General features: G+C 40.8%; 1 protein-coding gene across 3 annotated transcripts in view; it reads right to left on the bottom strand.

Moving 5' to 3' along the window:
• sgcg (sarcoglycan, gamma) overlaps positions 1-14,976 on the bottom strand; it is a 198,296-nt gene extending 183,320 nt beyond the window's left edge. For 2 of the 3 annotated variants that reach the window (XM_007900656.2, XM_007900655.2), the window contains exon 1: positions 14,881-14,976. The gene's annotated coding sequence lies outside the window, so the exon portion shown is untranslated. Of the gene's footprint in view, positions 1-2,972; positions 2,988-14,880 lie in introns of those variants that run through there. The other variant, XM_042334490.1, reaches the window with a different exon arrangement.
• Positions 14,977-18,771: the final 3,795 nt, after the last annotated feature.

Genomic DNA, 18,771 nt, shown 5'->3' with positions numbered 1-18,771 from the left:
GATGTCTCAGTGACTGCAGAGAATTATACCCAGTTGTCAATGTGAGGAGATCAAAATTTATCCAGCGCACTTACAACCACTGTATAAAGTTGTGTGTCTGTCCATCAACACAATTGATGGCCAGCTTGCCTAATAATGTGAAAATTCACTTCTGGAATCATCGGACAATAATAGCCCTTACATCCTGGCGTATAACGCCTTTTATTTCAGGAGGATATACGAAGGAACGTCAAAGGATTTCCTGTAAAGTGCAGTGAATGTGTATTTTGGGTGCGAATGTGGCAGTTAATTTGCACACAGCAATGTCCCAGGAATAGCTCTAAAGTGAATGAACAATTTTATCCAGGGTAATGTTGGCCAGGACACCGGGAGAAACTCAGTTCCCTTTATGAGTATCGATCACCTGAACAGGCAGACACTACTTTGGTTTATACCTTATCCGAAGACTGCTATCTCTGACATGCAACACAATGCAACACGGAATACAATGCTTACAGTATGAGCTCAAAGTCCCAATGCTCACATCTTCGCTTCTCTTTTCGATGGCCTGCAAGACAGCCCTAAGCTATCAGAGACCAAGTCTCTGAGTTGGAGGGTGCTGAGTTCGTAGCTCTCCACCAGCTCAGCGGTTGGGGGAGAGAGGGTAACAATTACTCACATAATACACACTGAGCACCAAATAATTTTTACTTTATTTTAACAAGATTAATTATGAGGGAATTCAGTTTTAATTATTTTTTTTTGAAATATCAGCAATGCCTTAATTTTATTACCCAGAAGATTGTTAGGGAAAGAATGAATCATGCACTCTCCCCGACAGCTAATCTGTAGCTGGGTAACACTGCTAAAACTCATTTAATAATTCATTCATTACCAGGAATAATGACAGCTCACAGGGAGCAAAGTTCATTTCGAAGACATGTGAAGTACGAGATGAGAAATTAGCACAAGAGTGCAGGAAATGTATATAGAATATTTTTGTTGTCAACTTCACAGCTTCATTGTACAAAGGAAGTAAGAGAATCAGGTTATAGATCTAAATAAGTGAATCTTCCATAATGCAGTAAAGTGTCCTTTTGAAATCAATCACTGTTCGAGATTGGAAGGCTGGCATGGCAACATTGAGACAGAATAAAATAAGTGGGTTTAGTAATAAAAATAATCCTTCCATTTGATATAATAATCCTTGCATTTGATATAGCGCTTCATCACATCTACGAGGTGTCTCAAAACGCTTCATAGAATATACTGTATAGTGAATTGACTGTATATTCTATGGGCAAAACGTGGTAGTCAATTGCGCACAGCAGTATCCCACAAACAGTCGTAGATTGAGTGAACACTTTTTTTTAAAAAAGGGATTATTACCTGGAGAAAACTGATCTGCCAATCGACTAATAACCGCGTTCTTACTTACTGCCAGGTGAACAGAGGTTTGTGGAATAAGGAAACTTGCCTAAGGTTTCGCCCTGCCCAGGAATTGAACACAGGTTCTCTCGCTTGCAAGGCGAGTGTTCTAACCAATACACTACTGGGTTTTCTGTATTTTGGTTTCAATCGCCTCCCAAAACCTTCCAAAAAGTTCTGAAGGAAAGTTAGCCTTTGACTTGTCTGATCAAATACCTGTGTGAATGAACCAGGAGCATATTAATTGTATAATTGTTCAATGCATTTAAACAAAGATAAAATACTATTCCAATACACAATGGCTTTCTTCTGTGCTACAAATTTCTATGGTTTATACACAGTCCATCCAGGGGCAGCATATTACTTCTTTTGATAAAATAACGTAATTCAGATTTACAGGACAAACACGAGAAGTATTTCTTTACCCAGAGAGTAAGTAATGACTAGAACCGGTTATCAGAAAGAGTGGTTAAGTCCAGAACGCTGGACTCATTTAAATAACAGCTTGATGCTTGGGATGGGAGGACTGTATTCTGAACTTTTCAGCTAAATTTTTGTGCTGTCATCTTTGATAGGCTTTGAAGAGTTAAGCAGAAATGTGTTTCTTTATTTGCTGTGGCAGAAACAACAATTTGCATTTATATAGTGTCCTTCAAGAAGGGTAGAGTTCCAGAGCTGGGAGAAAGTGAAAGTAGGTACGGTTGAAGATGAAGGTCTTCAGGCATGACCTGAAGATGGGTAAAGAAGGGGAAGACTGAGGGATAGAGGAAGAGTGTTCCAGAGTTTCGAGGCACAGTGGGTGAAAGTGGTGGAATGGTGGGCATAAAGTACATACAAAAGGCTGGAGCCATTTGAGCGGAGGCAGCAGCTTAGGGGGTAAGTAGATTGGAGAGGTAGGGAGGTGCCAGGCCATGAAAGTATTTGAAGACAAGTGTGAGGATGTTGAAATTGATCTGTTTAACGATAGGGAGCTTGGCTAAGACTGATATGGATGGGATACAGAGTTTAGTGAGGGTGAGTATTGGGTGGCAGAGTTTTGGACTAGCTGGATTTTGTGCATGATGGAGCTGGGGAGAGCAGTAAAGAGGGCATTTGAAAAGTTGAGAGGTGACAAAAGCATGGCCGAGTGTTTTGGCTGTGTCTAGGGTAAACACTTTGCATAATGACTATTCTATATTATTGTTAATATGTCAGCACACAACAGTGTCCAAATCCCTGTCAATCTATTTAATCTTTTGTGTTGCAGGTATCTACTATATAAGAGTATTGAAGTCTAAGATTGTTTCTTGCACCTGATTCAGAAGGTTGTGAAATTAGGTCCCATTCCAGGACAACTCATGGGCCAAGGTGCAGTAAGTGGTCGTCTTTCAGCTGAGATGTTCATAACAAGGTCCCACCTGCCCATGCTCAGAAGATTCTTCAAGAAGAGAAGGGAGTTTCCTTGTGTTGTGGCCAATATTCCTCCACATTAACCGTTAATTCAGCTCATAGCTATTTGTGGGACCCTCTTGCATCAAGTGGCTACCACAATTTCAAAAACAGTCAGTCCACTTAACAATAATTACCTGTGAGCGCTCTGATATGTGTCAATGTGATAAAGTGCTTAAAAAGGAAGGTCATCCTCAATTGACATTCCCACTTGGGAGCTGCAGAAAAAAAAGTTCCAGGAAAATCAATTTTACATGCTCTTCATTGCATTGTTTTTCTCATGCATTTGCTCTGCATTCTAATCCATCAAACAACAGCAAATTGACTGCATCTAATACAGAATGTATCTTGGTTTATCTAGGTGTTTCTGATGTTAAACTGATTAAAACAAATATTTGCTAGGTTTTCGCAACATTCGTCAAATGGAGGAAAATTAATTCCCATTCTGAATTTTTTTTTATTGTTTGAACCAAAGACCAATTTCTGGGTCATAATGTCACCACGAACATCACATCTTGTTCACATTGGTCATGGAGTGACATTTGCAGCACCTAGCAGGAAGTGACATGCATACTGTTCCCCATAACCTGGATACCTGTCTGTCTATCAGATAGTCATTAAAATAATGTCCGAGACTCTGCATTTTATTTCTCCTTGATGAAGCATGGTGGTACTCTTCACTGCTGCTTCATCTGCTTCCCAAATTCAAGCATATTTTCTAATTGAGACATATCAGTTAGATAGACCCATTAGTCTGACTCAATAATTGAACAACTAATGGAACCACAATCTGAAGGAAAATGGAAGATTACCATATGAAAATAGCCTTCTAAATGGTGGTCAATATATTTTTAGACTAGTTAGGTGTTGTATGACTTTGCTTTGGGGAGGTGACAATTAACGTAAAGTATCTAGGTGTCCAAAGGTCCTTTGATGAAGTATCATGTAAGATATTCCTTCATAAACTAACGTCACCTGGCATCAGCTGTAAGGCATGGGCGTGGGTTCAAATGAAGAATTAAAATTTTGAATGCAGCTGTCTTCAACGAAGAATATGTCTCCATATGCTACATAGGAGTCAGCTACCAGTCTTAGCATCCTTGATGTGTGAGAGGACGGGTAGGGATGGATCCATTACTGTTCAACATTTCCCAACACTGCACAGTTCATTGTGACAGGTGTAACAAACTAGGCAAAGATGCAATTCACAAAGATGCCAATTCCAAAATCCATCCCTTCAGGGGCAATGATAACAATCATCCTTTCAGTTGATTATAATATCACATCACTGAGACATCTCAAAACACTTCACAGGATTCTACTCTGAAATGCAGTGACTGTGCATTTGTAGGCAAACGGGTCAGCCAATTTTTATTCATGGCTGTTCGTGGAATAGCAACGTCCCACAAACAGCCATGAAGTGAGTGACCAATTTTATTTGGTGACTGTTTACCAGGACTCTGTGAAAATCTCCGCTCCACACAGATTCCCATTGAGGAGAGAGGAAAGATTAAAGAGAAAAAATAGTGAACATTACAAAATTAAAGATTTAACAAACATTACATTCTAAAAATGGGGAGGGCTGCTTCTTAACTCATGCAAGCCTATCACACCCAATCAATACAAAACATATTTACATTATATGGCGGCTTTCACGTTCAGAGGACATCTCAAAGATCTTAGCAGTGAGCTGGAGATGAAAGCCAAGGAGGGTGGGGAGGGGAAAGATGACCAAAAGTCCCGTCAATGAGGTAGGTCTTGAGATGGACCTTGAAAGAGGTAAGGATAGCCTGGCCACAGATGGTGAGGCAGATAGGCAGGGAACATGAAGAAGTCTGGTACTTGCTGAGCAAAAGGAGTAGCTGGGTCTTTATGGAAGTAGGGTGGGGCGAGACCATGGAGGAATTTAAAGTGAGAACAAGGATCTCATTCAATCTGAATCCAAGATTGCAGATACAATGAGGTGAAAGATAATATTCTTGCATTTGATATAGCACCTTATCACGTCTTCGAGACATCTCAAAGTGCTTTACAGAATATACTATAAAGTGAATTCACGATATTTTGTGGGTGTAACACAGCAGCCAATTGCGCACAGCAGTATCCCACAAATAGTCATGGATTGAAGTGACCAATTTATTATTTTTTTTGGAAAGAATTATTACCCCCGAAAAAGTGATCCGTCAATCGTCAATAGGTTCCTATTTACTGCTAGGTAAACAGAGGTATGTGAAGTAAGGAAACTTACCTAACATTTCGCCCTGCCGGGAATTAAACCCAGGGATCTCACTTGCGAAGCAAGTGCTCTAACCTCTGAGCTACAGGACTCCACCTGTAAAATGTATTGCAATCTAATCCAGGTTAATCTAGTTCAACAGTGTCTTTTGTCTGGCTGGGATAAACTAAGGATAAAAAAGCATGTTTGGCACAAGCACAAATTCTGAATCTTTGAAAGCTGCATTTATGAAAGACTAAAATTCCATAATACCTACAATCTACAAAACTATCATGCTACATACAGTGTTTTGGGTATAACTGAATAAACTAAGAGTAAAATCTTCATGTATGAAGATAAGAAAAAGTAAATATTTGTATATTCCTTTTGTGTTCCACTAGATTTCTATTCTGCAGGGTCAGTGTGCTATAAATTATACATAACATACTGTGCTGTGACAGACCAACACAGTAGTTCTTTGACAAGTTTGAAAAACCCATAACTTGTACGTACAAACAAGCCACACAATACCAGTCTATTGTAGCAGTGAAAGACTGTTAACTATACATCAACAAAAAATTACATTCATATTGCAGCTTTCATGTCAGGAGGACATCTGAGTCTACGAGGTGGGGGTTGGGGGGAGAAAGGTGGCCAAAAACAGTCAAAAAGATCGATTTAAAGGCAGGTTTTGAAGATGGAGAGAGAGGAGAGTCAGGCTGAAGGACTCTGGATTGATATTTTGAAAGCTTGCCCAAAGATACTGGGGTGGATTAGGCAGGAGATAAAAAAAACAAGCCAAAAGTATGATGTTCTAGTCATTTCATGGTACGGATTACATTATGGTTTTCAGCACATTCCAAAACAGGTATTTAATTTCACTGAATGGCAGTCCCACTTCAGTCGAAGACAAAATTACCATTCACAGTGTTTGTGTGACCTTCGTGGCATTTCAGTGTTACTGCCCTGTGTTTTCAATGCACACTACAACAAAAGCAGCACTGATCAAGAGAATGTTTTGAGACTTCACTTGATGTGAATATAAAGGAACAGGGGTTGTTCATTCTATAGTGAGTGCCCAGCATTCCTTATAAATGAAGTAAAAGGCTAGTGCCCACTTCTTAAGAAGGCGGCGGCTATGAAAGCTGAGTTGTACACTTAAATGTGATGGAAATTAAACTGGAGACTGCAAACTCTATTCAATGCAATTAAATTTGTATTGGTACTAAAAGTGACTGATCTTCTCTTGTTTAAATATCCTTCTTTTCAGTATTTGTGAGTGAAATTCAAATGCAGATTTAATCAAAATTGCTTGCAACTAGGACATATTATGGTAGACATGGGTTGACTATATTGTGTGAAGCTGTACCTTACTATTTGTTGCATACAACTCCACTGACATGACAGTCAGACCCCGACATATGCAGTTTCAGTGTATGATGTTAATAACATAGAAGTTGTTATATGTTATCAACATAACATAGCGTGGTATGTATCGTGCACTTGCAGTATACCAGAAGTGAAGTATACTTCTGGAGTCCTGTAGCTCAGTGGTTAAAGCACTCACCTCTCAAGCGAGAGACCTGGGTTTGATTCCCGGCAGGGCGAAACCTTGGGCAAGTTTCCTTACTCCACACGCCTAATAATAATCCCTCAAGAAAAAAATAATAAATTGGTCACTTTAATCCATGACTGTCTGTGGGACATTGCTGTGCACAATTTGGCTGCCGCATTTCGCCCACAAATATACAGTCAATTCACTTTACAGTATATTGTGTGAAGCGCTTTGAGACATCTAGAAGATGTGAAAAGCGCTATATCAAATGCAAGGATCATTATTATATTTCTGATACTAAATGTCTGGCCTTCTGTGCATGGCATGGAGGTGCCCAAACCTTCTGGCACCAGTGATATCTAAGCAACCACTAGAGACTGTAGAGTGGTTAGCACTGACCGATTGGCTCTGAGAGCTATGTTCGAGGCTGGAAGTCGATCAATCAGCGCCAGAAGCTGGACATGATGTCAATGGGAATATGGTAACCTGGAAGCAATGACTATTCTTATAACAAAACACCTTATATTGTGGGGTCTGATTTTATGGATAACAGGCACTGTTGTATATGGTTCAACTGTAATCTGTCTTTGGGCCCGGATATTGTTTATTATGGAACATATCACAATGGTTTTCTACATCAGTAAATACACCCCTCAGTCCCAAGGGCTGCTGCTCAGGTGCTCGTATATCAGGATTCCTAGTGCAGCCCAGGGGCCTAATATCAGAGATATCCCCTTTCTCCACCAGCAGCAATGGACCCTTGTCACTGGCATTGCGAACCCCAGGCACAACAACAACAAAATTACATTTATAGAGCGCGTTTCACGTCGGGGGGACTTGCCATCCTGCAGGGCTGTGCGTTCCTCACCTCCCTGTCTCACTGAGATGTTAACAATAAGCAATATTGTTGTGTCTTTGTGCAATATTCGCAACTGTAATGCCTACTGCCAAGAAAATTCCACCAGCTTTAAAGATTCTTCGTGTGATGGACATCGCCTTCAAAATATAACTAGGATTCAAGCAAAATATTTAAATATTTCACTGTTTTTTGTTGAAAGCGTGAAAAAATAATAATCCTTGCATTTGATATAGCGCCTTATCAAGTCATTGAGACTTCTCAAAGTGCTTCACAGAATATACTGTAAAGTGATATTACTGTATATTTTGTCAATATTTATAGACGATATGACAATATGTATATTTAACTGTATATTAAATCCCAGTTACAGACCAATTTAAGATTGTTTTGTAATCCAAATTTTTTTTTAAAAGAACGTTGAGGTGTGACAAAAGCTGGGAGCACAACTTCATTTACACACTGAATATAATTGTCTTGACTCAACTCAAGCACAGTCTTAGGCTGCCTCAACTTCATAAATCCTCCTCACTTATACTGAAACTGTGTAGCATTAACATTGGGACTGAAATGTCATCCAGGATTATCATACTTTTATTATATACTTTTCAAAGAAATTCAGCGGAATGCTACGAGGCAGATTTTTCCAGTCCTACAGCAACATTCGTGCTCTCAACAACATGAAAGCCTCTGTTCAGACCACCCACCTGGACTTTCCGCCTGCAGTCCTTTATTGAGCCCAGATTGGCCCACTCACAAATTCCAAAGCTCTGTTTAGACAGGAGTCACTTGTAAGCAGTCCAAGCTTCAGCGAGAGGCCAAAAATACAATCACACACACTGCCTCGTCCTGCACGCCTTAATTCCGTGCATCATATACCAACAGCACCATAGCTGTGTGTTAGGAAGTACTTAGAGGTATGTGAAGAGCTCTGAGATGTTACAATGGTAACCCTTGTATTTGACATAGTGCCTTGTCACAGTTCAGATCCTACCTCTCACACCATCTCCACTTATCTCCAAAAACGTTTTTTCCTCTAGCCCCCGCACCATCTCATGCAGCGTTGCTCAGGGCTCTGTCCTTGGTCCCCTCCTCTTCAATATCTATATGTTCCCTCTTAGTGACATTATCCGCATGGGGTCAACTTCCACATGTATGCGGATGACACCCAACTGTACTGTTTATTTGTATGTCTGTCAGGTGAGGTCTGGATGAGGGCTAACTTTCTTCAGCTGAACGTTAACAAGACCGAGGCCCTCCTGATTGGCTTCCGTCTGCGCTTCCACACCTCAAGCGCTGACAGCATCACCATCCAAGGATGCACACTCCACCTTACTAAGTCAGTCCAGATCCTTGGTGTTTTGTTTGACCCACAACTATCCTTTCTATCCCACATCCATGCCATGACCTGCTCTGTCTTCCACCACCTCCGCAACATCGCCCGCCTCCGCCACTGTCTCACACCGCAGGCTGCCAAAACCCTCATACACGCATTCATAACATCAAGGCTTGACTATGTAAACACTCTGAGTGTCGGCCCCCCCCAACTCTTCCCGATCATCCAGAACTCTGCAGCCTGTGTCCTCTCTCGCACCAGGCTCTACGACCCTGTCACCCTCATCTTGGCCCAACTCCACTGGCTTCTGATCGCACAGGATACAGTTCAAGATCCTGGTCCTCACCTTCAAAGCCCTCCATGGACTCGCTCCCCCCTACCTATGCGATCTCCTAACTCCCTACCAACCTGCCCGCTCCCTCCATTCAGCAGACTCTGGTCTGCTTCATGTCCCCTGCCTCGCCCGCCCCCCATTGACGGGCGACCCTTCAGCCACTCTGTCCCCACACTTTGGAACTCCATCCCACAGTCCCTCTGTCTCGCCTCCTCCCTTGCCTCCTTCAAGACCCATCTCAGGATCCTCCTCTTCGACCATTCTTTCGATCACGCTCCTTTCCCCCCCCCTCACCGCTCTCCACCCTCCCCAAACCCGACCCCCAGCTCAGGTCCATAACACTGACTGTCCAGCGCCTTGGGACATCCTCCTGACTTGAAAGGCGCTATAAAAATGTAATTTTGTTATTATTTTAGCATACCTGATGCATGCACTCCTGAAGGCAGCAGCCAATGGAAACAGATTTTGTTGTTGTTGCTGAAGTGACGCCAATAATTATTTAAAAAATTACTGGAAGATTTTTAAAATAATTAAATGGGATGATTTCCGAGCAGCTTCCCATCAAACTTCAGAGCCTGAACATCTTCGCCAAAACCAACCATTATAGATCTGCAGTCAGGGCTGACTAATGGGTGTCTTTAGTTGCACTTATTGAAGGTAACAATTGACAGAGGGAGTGAAAGGTTTCGGGAGATATGTGTAAAGGGGAAACAGCAAAACTGGGCAATGCGAGAGGGGACGAAGAGAGAGGACAGCAATAGCCACAAGATGTGGTGATGGCATCAAGAACAGGTCAGAGTCAACAAAGGAGACCAGTAGTGTGGTGAATAAATTATGTAAGAACCTTGAAATATTTGATGGAAAGAAGTAAAATTAACCAAAGTGTTGAGTTGAACAATCATGATGTGGAATCTCTCCAAGAGGTCATATTATCCAAACCAGGCAGTTTCCAGCAACAAGCCCTATCTCATCTACACTGCAGCTGGATGAATGAATAAGAGTGGACTTTCAGAATTGGAAATCTAGCTACACTTCACAGAAATTCTCTGAAGTGCTTTGAGAAATTTCAGCTTTATGGGTGCATGTTACGCTATTTCTGTGTGTTTTTTCCCCTCTTAGTAGTAGGTTAGCGACGACAGCAGCTCATCCATCAGTGTTCCTGGGTTTACAATGATTCACGTACCAACCATTGGCATTAGGGATTTATGAAATCGAACAGAGTAAACCCAAGCCAAACCTCCACTCTCTTGTTTTGATGACAACCCTCAGTTTGCTTCTGATTTTGTCCAATTTTAATATTCAGAGCTCAAGTAGACAAAATGCATGCAGAGGTGCTTGCATAATACTGACTATTATCAGTGATTCCCAGCCTGTTGTTACAATCTTGACACAAATCATCCTGAAGCTAATATCTTCAAAATCAGTATTACTATTCTCACATCAAAAATTATTAGCACCCAGAGTTTATCACAGGCGAAACATTTCCTTCCACAGAAAATCTTTTCCAGCAAATCCTTTGTATATTCCTATGAACCCATGCAGCTGATGTTCAAAGATTATTTCATTAACAATGAGGGATGGTTATAATGATAAATTTCTGTCCTTAGTTTATCCTAAGGAATTGTCTTATAATGTATCGATAAAAGTGCGTAAATTAGTCATTTAAATGACAAGCCTTCAGCAACTATACGCCACTCCTCACTCTATCCCACCACCTTGCCTCTTCTCTGGCTGTCTTTAAATCCTACCCAAAAACCTACCTCTTCAACCGTGCTTACGACCACCTCCCTCCTCCGTTGCTTGGGGTCCGACACCATCCCGTGAAGCTGTCCGTGATGTAATCCTGCTTGAAGGGAGCTATATAAATGCAGTTGCTCAAATGGAGATGGTCTCTTTAGAGCTTGCCATTGTAGTCTACTGTAACACAACCAGCCTAACCCAGGTTTGTGCAGCTTTTATTACAGTATATTTATGCAGGCTGTCTTGTTGGGATTCATCAGTACGTTCACCTGGAGGCTCTATAGGTATGAAACAATTAAAGTACTGACACATTCTAAACTTGAGGACATAATAAATCCAGTAAGCTAAGAATGTATACAGTCTCTGTGATAATCACAATTACTGTTTCCTGAACAGATTATTCTATCTTGACTCAAAAACAGTGAAATGAAAGAATTTTAATGATACTTTATTAGATCTAGGGATGCACTAAACAAATAATACAGTACCTTATTATGTCATAGCATCTAAAAGTGGTTCACACAATCAGTTATTTTGAAATGTAATTTTCTATTTTTTGTGGGAAGAATGTTGATAAGGGAGAGATGTTGGCCAGGATACAAGCAAAATTCCCTGGTCTTCATCAAAATATTGTTATAAGATCTTTAATATCCACTTAAACCATCAAACAGCATTCTGTCTCCTCCGAATGACAGAAAATCCAAGAGTAGAAAACTAACTCAGTACAGTAGTGAACTGTCAACAACCACAACTTGCATTTATATAGCTCTCCTCACACAGGGTAGCGTCCCAGAGCGCTCAACAGTGGCGGAGCACAACACTGAGCCGGGGAGGTGATCGTAGGCACAGTTGAATAGGAAGGTCTTCAGGTATGACCTGAAGATGGAGAAGGAAGGGACAAGGCAGAGGGATAAAGGAAGAGTGTTCCGGAATTTCTGGGCTGAAAGCGCGGCCACAATGGTGGAACGGAGGGGCACGAGGGACAATGCAGAAGGCATGTCGAATGGAGGCTGTGGGTTGGGGGTAAGATGTTTGGAGAGGTAGGGAGGTACCAGGGCATGAAGGGATTTGAAAAAAGTGAGCATCTTGAAATCAATCCTTAGATTTCATTTTATTTGAGAATTGTCAGCTAAGTTTATGAATATAAAATTGTGGTATGAGACTTAAGCGAAAGTGCTATGTATTTACAAGAATTTACAAATCATATGTTACTCCCTTTGGACATCAACTTTATAGAAAGAAGGTATCAACTTCAGAGAGATAACAGAGATGGCCCCCTGTGGTTTGTCCATGACATATTTGGCATTTGCAAGTTACAAATTGCTTTGCAACTCCTGCAATTCAGATACCAGTGGCTGGATCTATAGAGGGTAGAAGCAGGAAGAAGAGATCTGCCCATCATCATCAAAATTGAATGTAGTGCCAGACAGTGAAAAGTGCATATAGGATGAGCTTAGCCATCCGGTGGTCTAAACACTCCCTGAGAAGTTAAGAATTTAGGCCATGGGTCAGTAATTCTTGACTTGTACCCAGTTATTAAAGAAAAATGGAAACCGCCACTTACCAATTCAAAGAGGGTGGAATTTCTCCCAATGTGAAATTGGTAATTCACTTCATAGCTATTTGTGGGGCATTCCTGTGTGCAAATTGGATGCTTGACAAAATATAGTCACAACACTTGCAGTAAATCCCATGAAATACTTTGAGATATCTTCCTGACACAAAAGGCGCTTTATGAAATCCATTATCATCATTATTATAATAAAAATACTGGTTACATTTTTACAATACTTGTTCAGCTTGGGCCACATACTCATTGGGGTTCTTACTTGCAGGTTTGAGAAAACGTCTACAACTTCCAACTCTCAATGACCTGGTCAACGATTAACAACAACAACAAGATTCCATTTATTGAGCCCCTTTCACGTCGGGAGGACGTCCCAAGGCGCTAATACAACACATTAAAAATGTGTTGTATTATTGAATTTCTCCCTAACATCAACCCTGTGAAAGTTCAAACCAAGAGAGATTCTGTTTACCTTCCCCTTCGCCCAGGAGGAATCTTTTTGAAAAGACATCTTACTCAGTTTATTTTCTCATTCCCCAAAAGTTGATCTGAGGGAAGCCACCAAAATTCAAACATAGATGCTCTAGTTTTAAGTTTGGTTTAATCAACAGAGCTACTATGGATGTGATTAAAGCTGCCCATGATGATGATACCCATTGGGTATTGCTGGAATGGGTGCCAGTGTCTGTAATTGACAGATCTTGTTAGCAATAGAGAAAGTTAAAGTGCGAGATTTGCAAAAAGGATTTTTTTCCAGATGAATCATGTCTCGTCCTTTGGAACCTCACTTAGGCTTGGATATAAGTTTCTGTGAAGTCAGTGTCTGAGCAAAGTTTGAGAAACCCAGCTACACCACATGCAGTATTCACTATGTGCAACTCTTTCTGTGAATCCACACATTATAGACCATAATATTAGAAGACACTGCAGAACCATAATAAGAATTTGGACCACTGATAATCCCGTTTCTTATGTTTAAGTAGTGACTCAGATATTTTAAATTGTTCAGTAAACCTGAGGGTTATTTTAAAGCTGAGAAATATATTCATTAAATGATAAGGATTCATCCAGGTCTACTCCAATATACTCAATGGGAAGAGTCACATGGACATCACTGCGTTAAGTGAAGTTGGAAAGTGCGAGTCGGAAAATGGTTTGGAGCTAAAACTCGGAATAAGTTTTATCTAAGTTCAGTGTTAAATGGCTGAATGCGCTGGTGCACCAGCACACCCTCCTCCTGCTATTCATTAACTCATGCTGGAATTCACACATGGCTCCAGGACTGCTCAGTTCCAGAGATATTTTTAGCCTGGCACAGACCAGAGAAAAAATTACTCATAGACTGAAGCACGCTTCACATTCTGTCCCTGGAGACTGAAGCCATAAAACTGCAGCTAACTTTACTTCAGAACATGAGAAAGATAGTCACCGGCCGAAGATTTGTCTCTAGTCTTAGCAGGTTGCCGGCTGCTGACTGACTGCATGTTACTCCTGACTGTAAATATTATGTCACAGGTTCAAGCACAGCTGAGGGCAGGTCCATTAACAAACCAGTGTGTTGTGAGGCTGGGAGGAGTCCAGCCTCACACAAGCCAACAAAAATCAGAAATGGAAAAGTTTTCCTGATCAGCGCACTTCAGTTACTTAAAAGTGAAGCCTTTTAACACACAAACATTCTGAATAATTTAGCTGACTTCCACGATTTCCCAGTCTCTGGAAGTTCTCTGATAATATCAAATGTAAAGCTGTGTTCCAAGTCTCCAGTCTCATTTTCTAACCACAGGATCAAGCGTTTGAAGCCGCACCCAGTTGCTCCACTGTAAATCAGAAAGAACTGAGAGAGTTCTGCTTATATATCTTACACATTTTACACGAACAAGCGAATGTCTTTGGATGCCAATGTCTGATTGATCTCCTTGGGCTGCCATCAAGTAACATATTTTAATGCCAGAAAATATAAACGTGCAACACTAGAAAGCCTCAAATCAAGAGAAAAAAAATGTTTCTGCGAATGTCGTTAAAATGCAGAATACTTTGCTGTATCGTTCCTAAAACATTTCACGTTGCATGTCACACGATATCACACTGAATGGATATCGCCTGTATCACCCATGGTTACAGCAAATAACAGATTAATTAACTGAATGCTTTACTGCTGCCATCTCTGGTCACCAACTGTCTGCGATGCCAAGGATTGCAGAGCAGAGGTTTATCACATACGACCACAAAAGAATTGCATGAAAACTGCTCTGAGTCAGAGCACAAGTTATAATGGCTTTCCATTTATCAAACTTCAAGCTTGTCAGGAACATGCAGATACGACAGTTCCGCATGGAAACAAATAATGCCTCTCGTGTTAATGAAGCAATAATGCAAAACTAACATTTTATTAAAACACATAGCTAAAGACAGAAAGTTAAGTCATAAGCTGCAGTTTCCTACCCTAGTTCTTTGAGCTGGACTTGATTTTCTGGTGGGTCTCCCTGGATTGCTATGCTTCACAGGACTGTTCAGAGCAGACTCCTATCAGACATCCAACAGCTGCAGGTCATAAATTTAGCTCTGTCATGCCTCTAACTAATCATGAGGGTACCAGACACTCATAATGCTATGTTATAAATTCCCTGCATTTTCCCTTTCTTTGCTTCAATACAAAATGTTTACTCCTACAAGAAAATGATTAACTGGTAGTTTGCAAACCTCCAGACATAATTATAATAAAATCCTGGCAGGCACAGATTTATTTATATGAATTATATTTTTTATGCAATGAAGTTAATTTGGACTCCCGTGGACCTGATATTCCCACAGCACAGCACATCCCACAGATGTCAATGCTATATTGGACAGACACCAAATACAAACCCTACCACAGTAGGATTGTACTTCAAACGCCTAAAAATGCCAGGGGTCAGCCTGGTTGTGGATTCAAGCGCCACATTGGAACTTTAAGTTTATAGTCTCTAAGCTGACACAGCAAAACAATAGTGGGGTGCACTGCATTTGTAGGAGGTCTTAGCCTGCGGATGAGCCACTAAGCCAAGGTCCTATCTGTCTATTCAGATGTACATTAAACATCACATCATTCAAAAAAGAGAAAGGAGTACAGATTTTACAGTAAAATCCTGTGAAGCGCTTTAAGACGATCTCTTGACATGGAAAGTTTTATGTCAAATGCAAGGATTTTTTTCATTATAATGTACAGCTACAGATGGCTGGCATTTTTTAACATTGGCTGAATGCCTGATATCCCACTCTGTCCTGTAGACGAACAAATAAGTTGAATGATTTAAATAATCTTTCAGTAATTGCCTTTATACAGGTTCACAATTATTCTGGATTTTAGTGCTGGGGGTGTGCTGCATTATTCAAGGTGATGTCTCCTGAATGAGACATTGAACCAAGGTCCAGTCTGGCTGTTCTGGTGGACGTTGAAGATCCCATGGCACTAAAATAAAGACACCTGTAGTTACCTCTGCACACATGCATCTACATTTTGTGCACAATGTACATAAGTATTTTACTATGAACCTCATGGTTTTCAATGATCAGGTTAGTACAACTGCATTGCCAGTAAGCCCTGCAAAGAAACTCTACACATGCCTGGTACTATCAATAGATTTAAAATGACTTTGGGGCATTCATTGTTACTGCTGGATCCTGTTGTTGTGCCTGCTGTTCTAGTGTGTCACTGAGGTATCCACAACATGAGGAATGGAGGGGAGCGTGGAGCTGAACAGACATCAAAGTGTCTAAATTAAAATACCATTTAGATTCCCTGAACCAACAAAGACCTCAAGATTCCCCCAAAGGAACACTCCTGAGTGACAGCTTTGGTGGCCCAGGGAGACAGTTTGCTCAAACACAGCTTGTTTGCATATGACAATCTTTTCTGGCAGGCAAAAGCTACCATAATGGATTGGTCATTGGAGGAAGGTGTGCATCACACCCAGAAAACAAAAACTTGTACAGTTTTAGCAATAAAAAGGTTTATTTTGAAAAGGCAGCTCTACCATTTTTTACATCCATCTTCTCCAAATGCCCCTTACACTCTCCAGCATCCAGATTTATTCTGGTGCTCATCAACTTGTGGCTGGTGCCCAATTAGCATTTAGGGCTGGAACTCCAAACAAGTCTGATTGGAGTACTGCCATTGTCAGCTTCCTTGATTTTGAGGGTCACGATAAACAACAACACACTCCTTTGTACTTAGGTTGAGTGCCAATAACCATAAAAGGCATTGACAGGGTTTATTCCACTGTCACAGTCATATATTCAGCTGCAGTATGATTGCATGTGGTTTGAAAACGTGGAGTGGTTACCACATTTCTGCCCTCAAAGCTCACAACAATAAAAATCGATCTCTGAACCCTCTCTTTACCATTCAAGAATATAACAAAGGATGGATGAGATCTCCAACCAATTGGCCTATTGGAGTTCCACCCAAACTCCGCTATATCCTAGAGAAAACTATTGCATAGATACTATTACTATTCATCCTTTCCTTCATCTCTCTGTTCAACCCTTCCTGCTACCCTCCACAATTCCCTCCCTACCTATTCCCATTGTCAGATCCAAGCTATTCTAGATTGTGTCCCCTGGAGAATTCACTCAAAGTTACTTTCAAATACAACAATGCAAGAGGACAAGAGGTTCAGGGAAGTGAAGGGCAATTTTAGGGCAGGAAATATTTCACTCCACAGAGAAAAACTAACAGATGAAACGGCTTATCCAGAAAAATGTGGTTTAGGTGAGAACGCTGGGCTCAATCAAGGAAACAGCTTGATGCTTGTAACAGCAAGGTGGAATGCATACATGAGGGAGGAGGGAACAGTAGAAGTGAATAGGAGGATCATAGGGATATAAACTAGTTGGGCTGATTGGCCTGTTTTTTGTGCTGTATCATTCTATGCAAGTCTCAGTTAAGTTATGTATGGCAAAGATGAGATCAAGTGGGTTGAAGATCCTCCTTCATGCAAACCTCTATTATGAGCATGTGAAATTGCCTGCATATGTTCACTTAGAATCTCAGCATTTTATACATACACCGCAATCCCCAATCACAAATAGATCACTGGAGCATTCATCATTCCCATATTCATTACCCCTTTTGTACATGAACCAGCTTTCCTCACTCAGAGAGGCCACAGGTTTGCTTGTAGGGCAGGTGGGAAATTTCACAGTATAAGATGCTCTTCTGAAGCTGGATCCAAAGCACAATGCTGGGAAAAAGCAGAGGCAGCTTTACTCTGGGTCTAACCATATGGTATACCGTTAACTTAATGTTGTCACCCGTCATCCAAAAAGACAATGTTCCATTTCCCCGCTTTATCGTCTGTTACCTAGAATGAACATTAGTCCTGTAGCTCAGTGGTTAGAGCACTCGCTTTGCAAGCAAGAGACCCGAGTTCAATTCAAGGCAGGGTGAAACCTTGGGCAAGTTTCCTTACTCCACACGCCTAATAATAATCCCTCCAAAAAACCCCAAACAATAATAAATTGGTCATTTTCAATCTACGACTGTTTGTGGGACATTGCTGTGCGCAATTGGCTGCCGCGTTCGCCCACAAATATACAGTCAATTCACTTTACAATGTGTTCTGTGAAGCGCTTTGGGACATCCTCCCAACGTGAAAAGCGCTATATCAAATGCAAGGATTATTATTATTATTATTTATTATTAAAAAAAATCCTTGCATTTTGTATTGTGCCTTATCGCCTAAGCATTCCAGGACAATATCCTGCGTGAAGGGTGTGATATAAATGCAAGTTGTTGTTGTTATCACATCACCGAGAAGTTTCAAAGCACCTCACAGGATATACTGTAAAGTGGATTGTCTGGTATTTTGTGGGCGAACACAGCAGCCAGTTTGCGCACACCAATGTCCCACAAACAGCCAAAAACAGTCAAAATGAACAATTATATTAGTGTGCATTATAATGTGGACATCTCTATGTACACAAACAGTATATGAGACCGTTAAAATATATACTATACTAACTACTCAAATGAGAAAGATCCATATCCAGGGATTGAAACTCTTCCAGATGTTTTTAGTTAAATCCATTTTTCTCAATAATAAGCTGTATTTTCCAGTTTGTTTGGGAGATTCAATTCCACAGTACAGTGGTCCAAGATGAAATTAATATATTTAGGGTTGAACAAAGACTTTACATGGCTGTAATGGACTCATGATTTATGGCCCTTTGTTAATTACATCTATCACAGGATTGCTTGATCTTAATGTTTGATCTACAACTAGCAAAATCATTACACATTGAGGCAGGTCATACTAACTCCAATTTTCTCAAGGGCAGTACACACACAGAATG

Source organism: Callorhinchus milii, unplaced genomic scaffold (genome assembly GCF_018977255.1).
Source record: "Callorhinchus milii isolate IMCB2004 unplaced genomic scaffold, IMCB_Cmil_1.0 Scaffold4, whole genome shotgun sequence".
Lineage (NCBI taxonomy): Eukaryota > Metazoa > Chordata > Chondrichthyes > Chimaeriformes > Callorhinchidae > Callorhinchus > Callorhinchus milii.
This window is presented reverse-complemented; position numbering and strand designations above follow the sequence as displayed.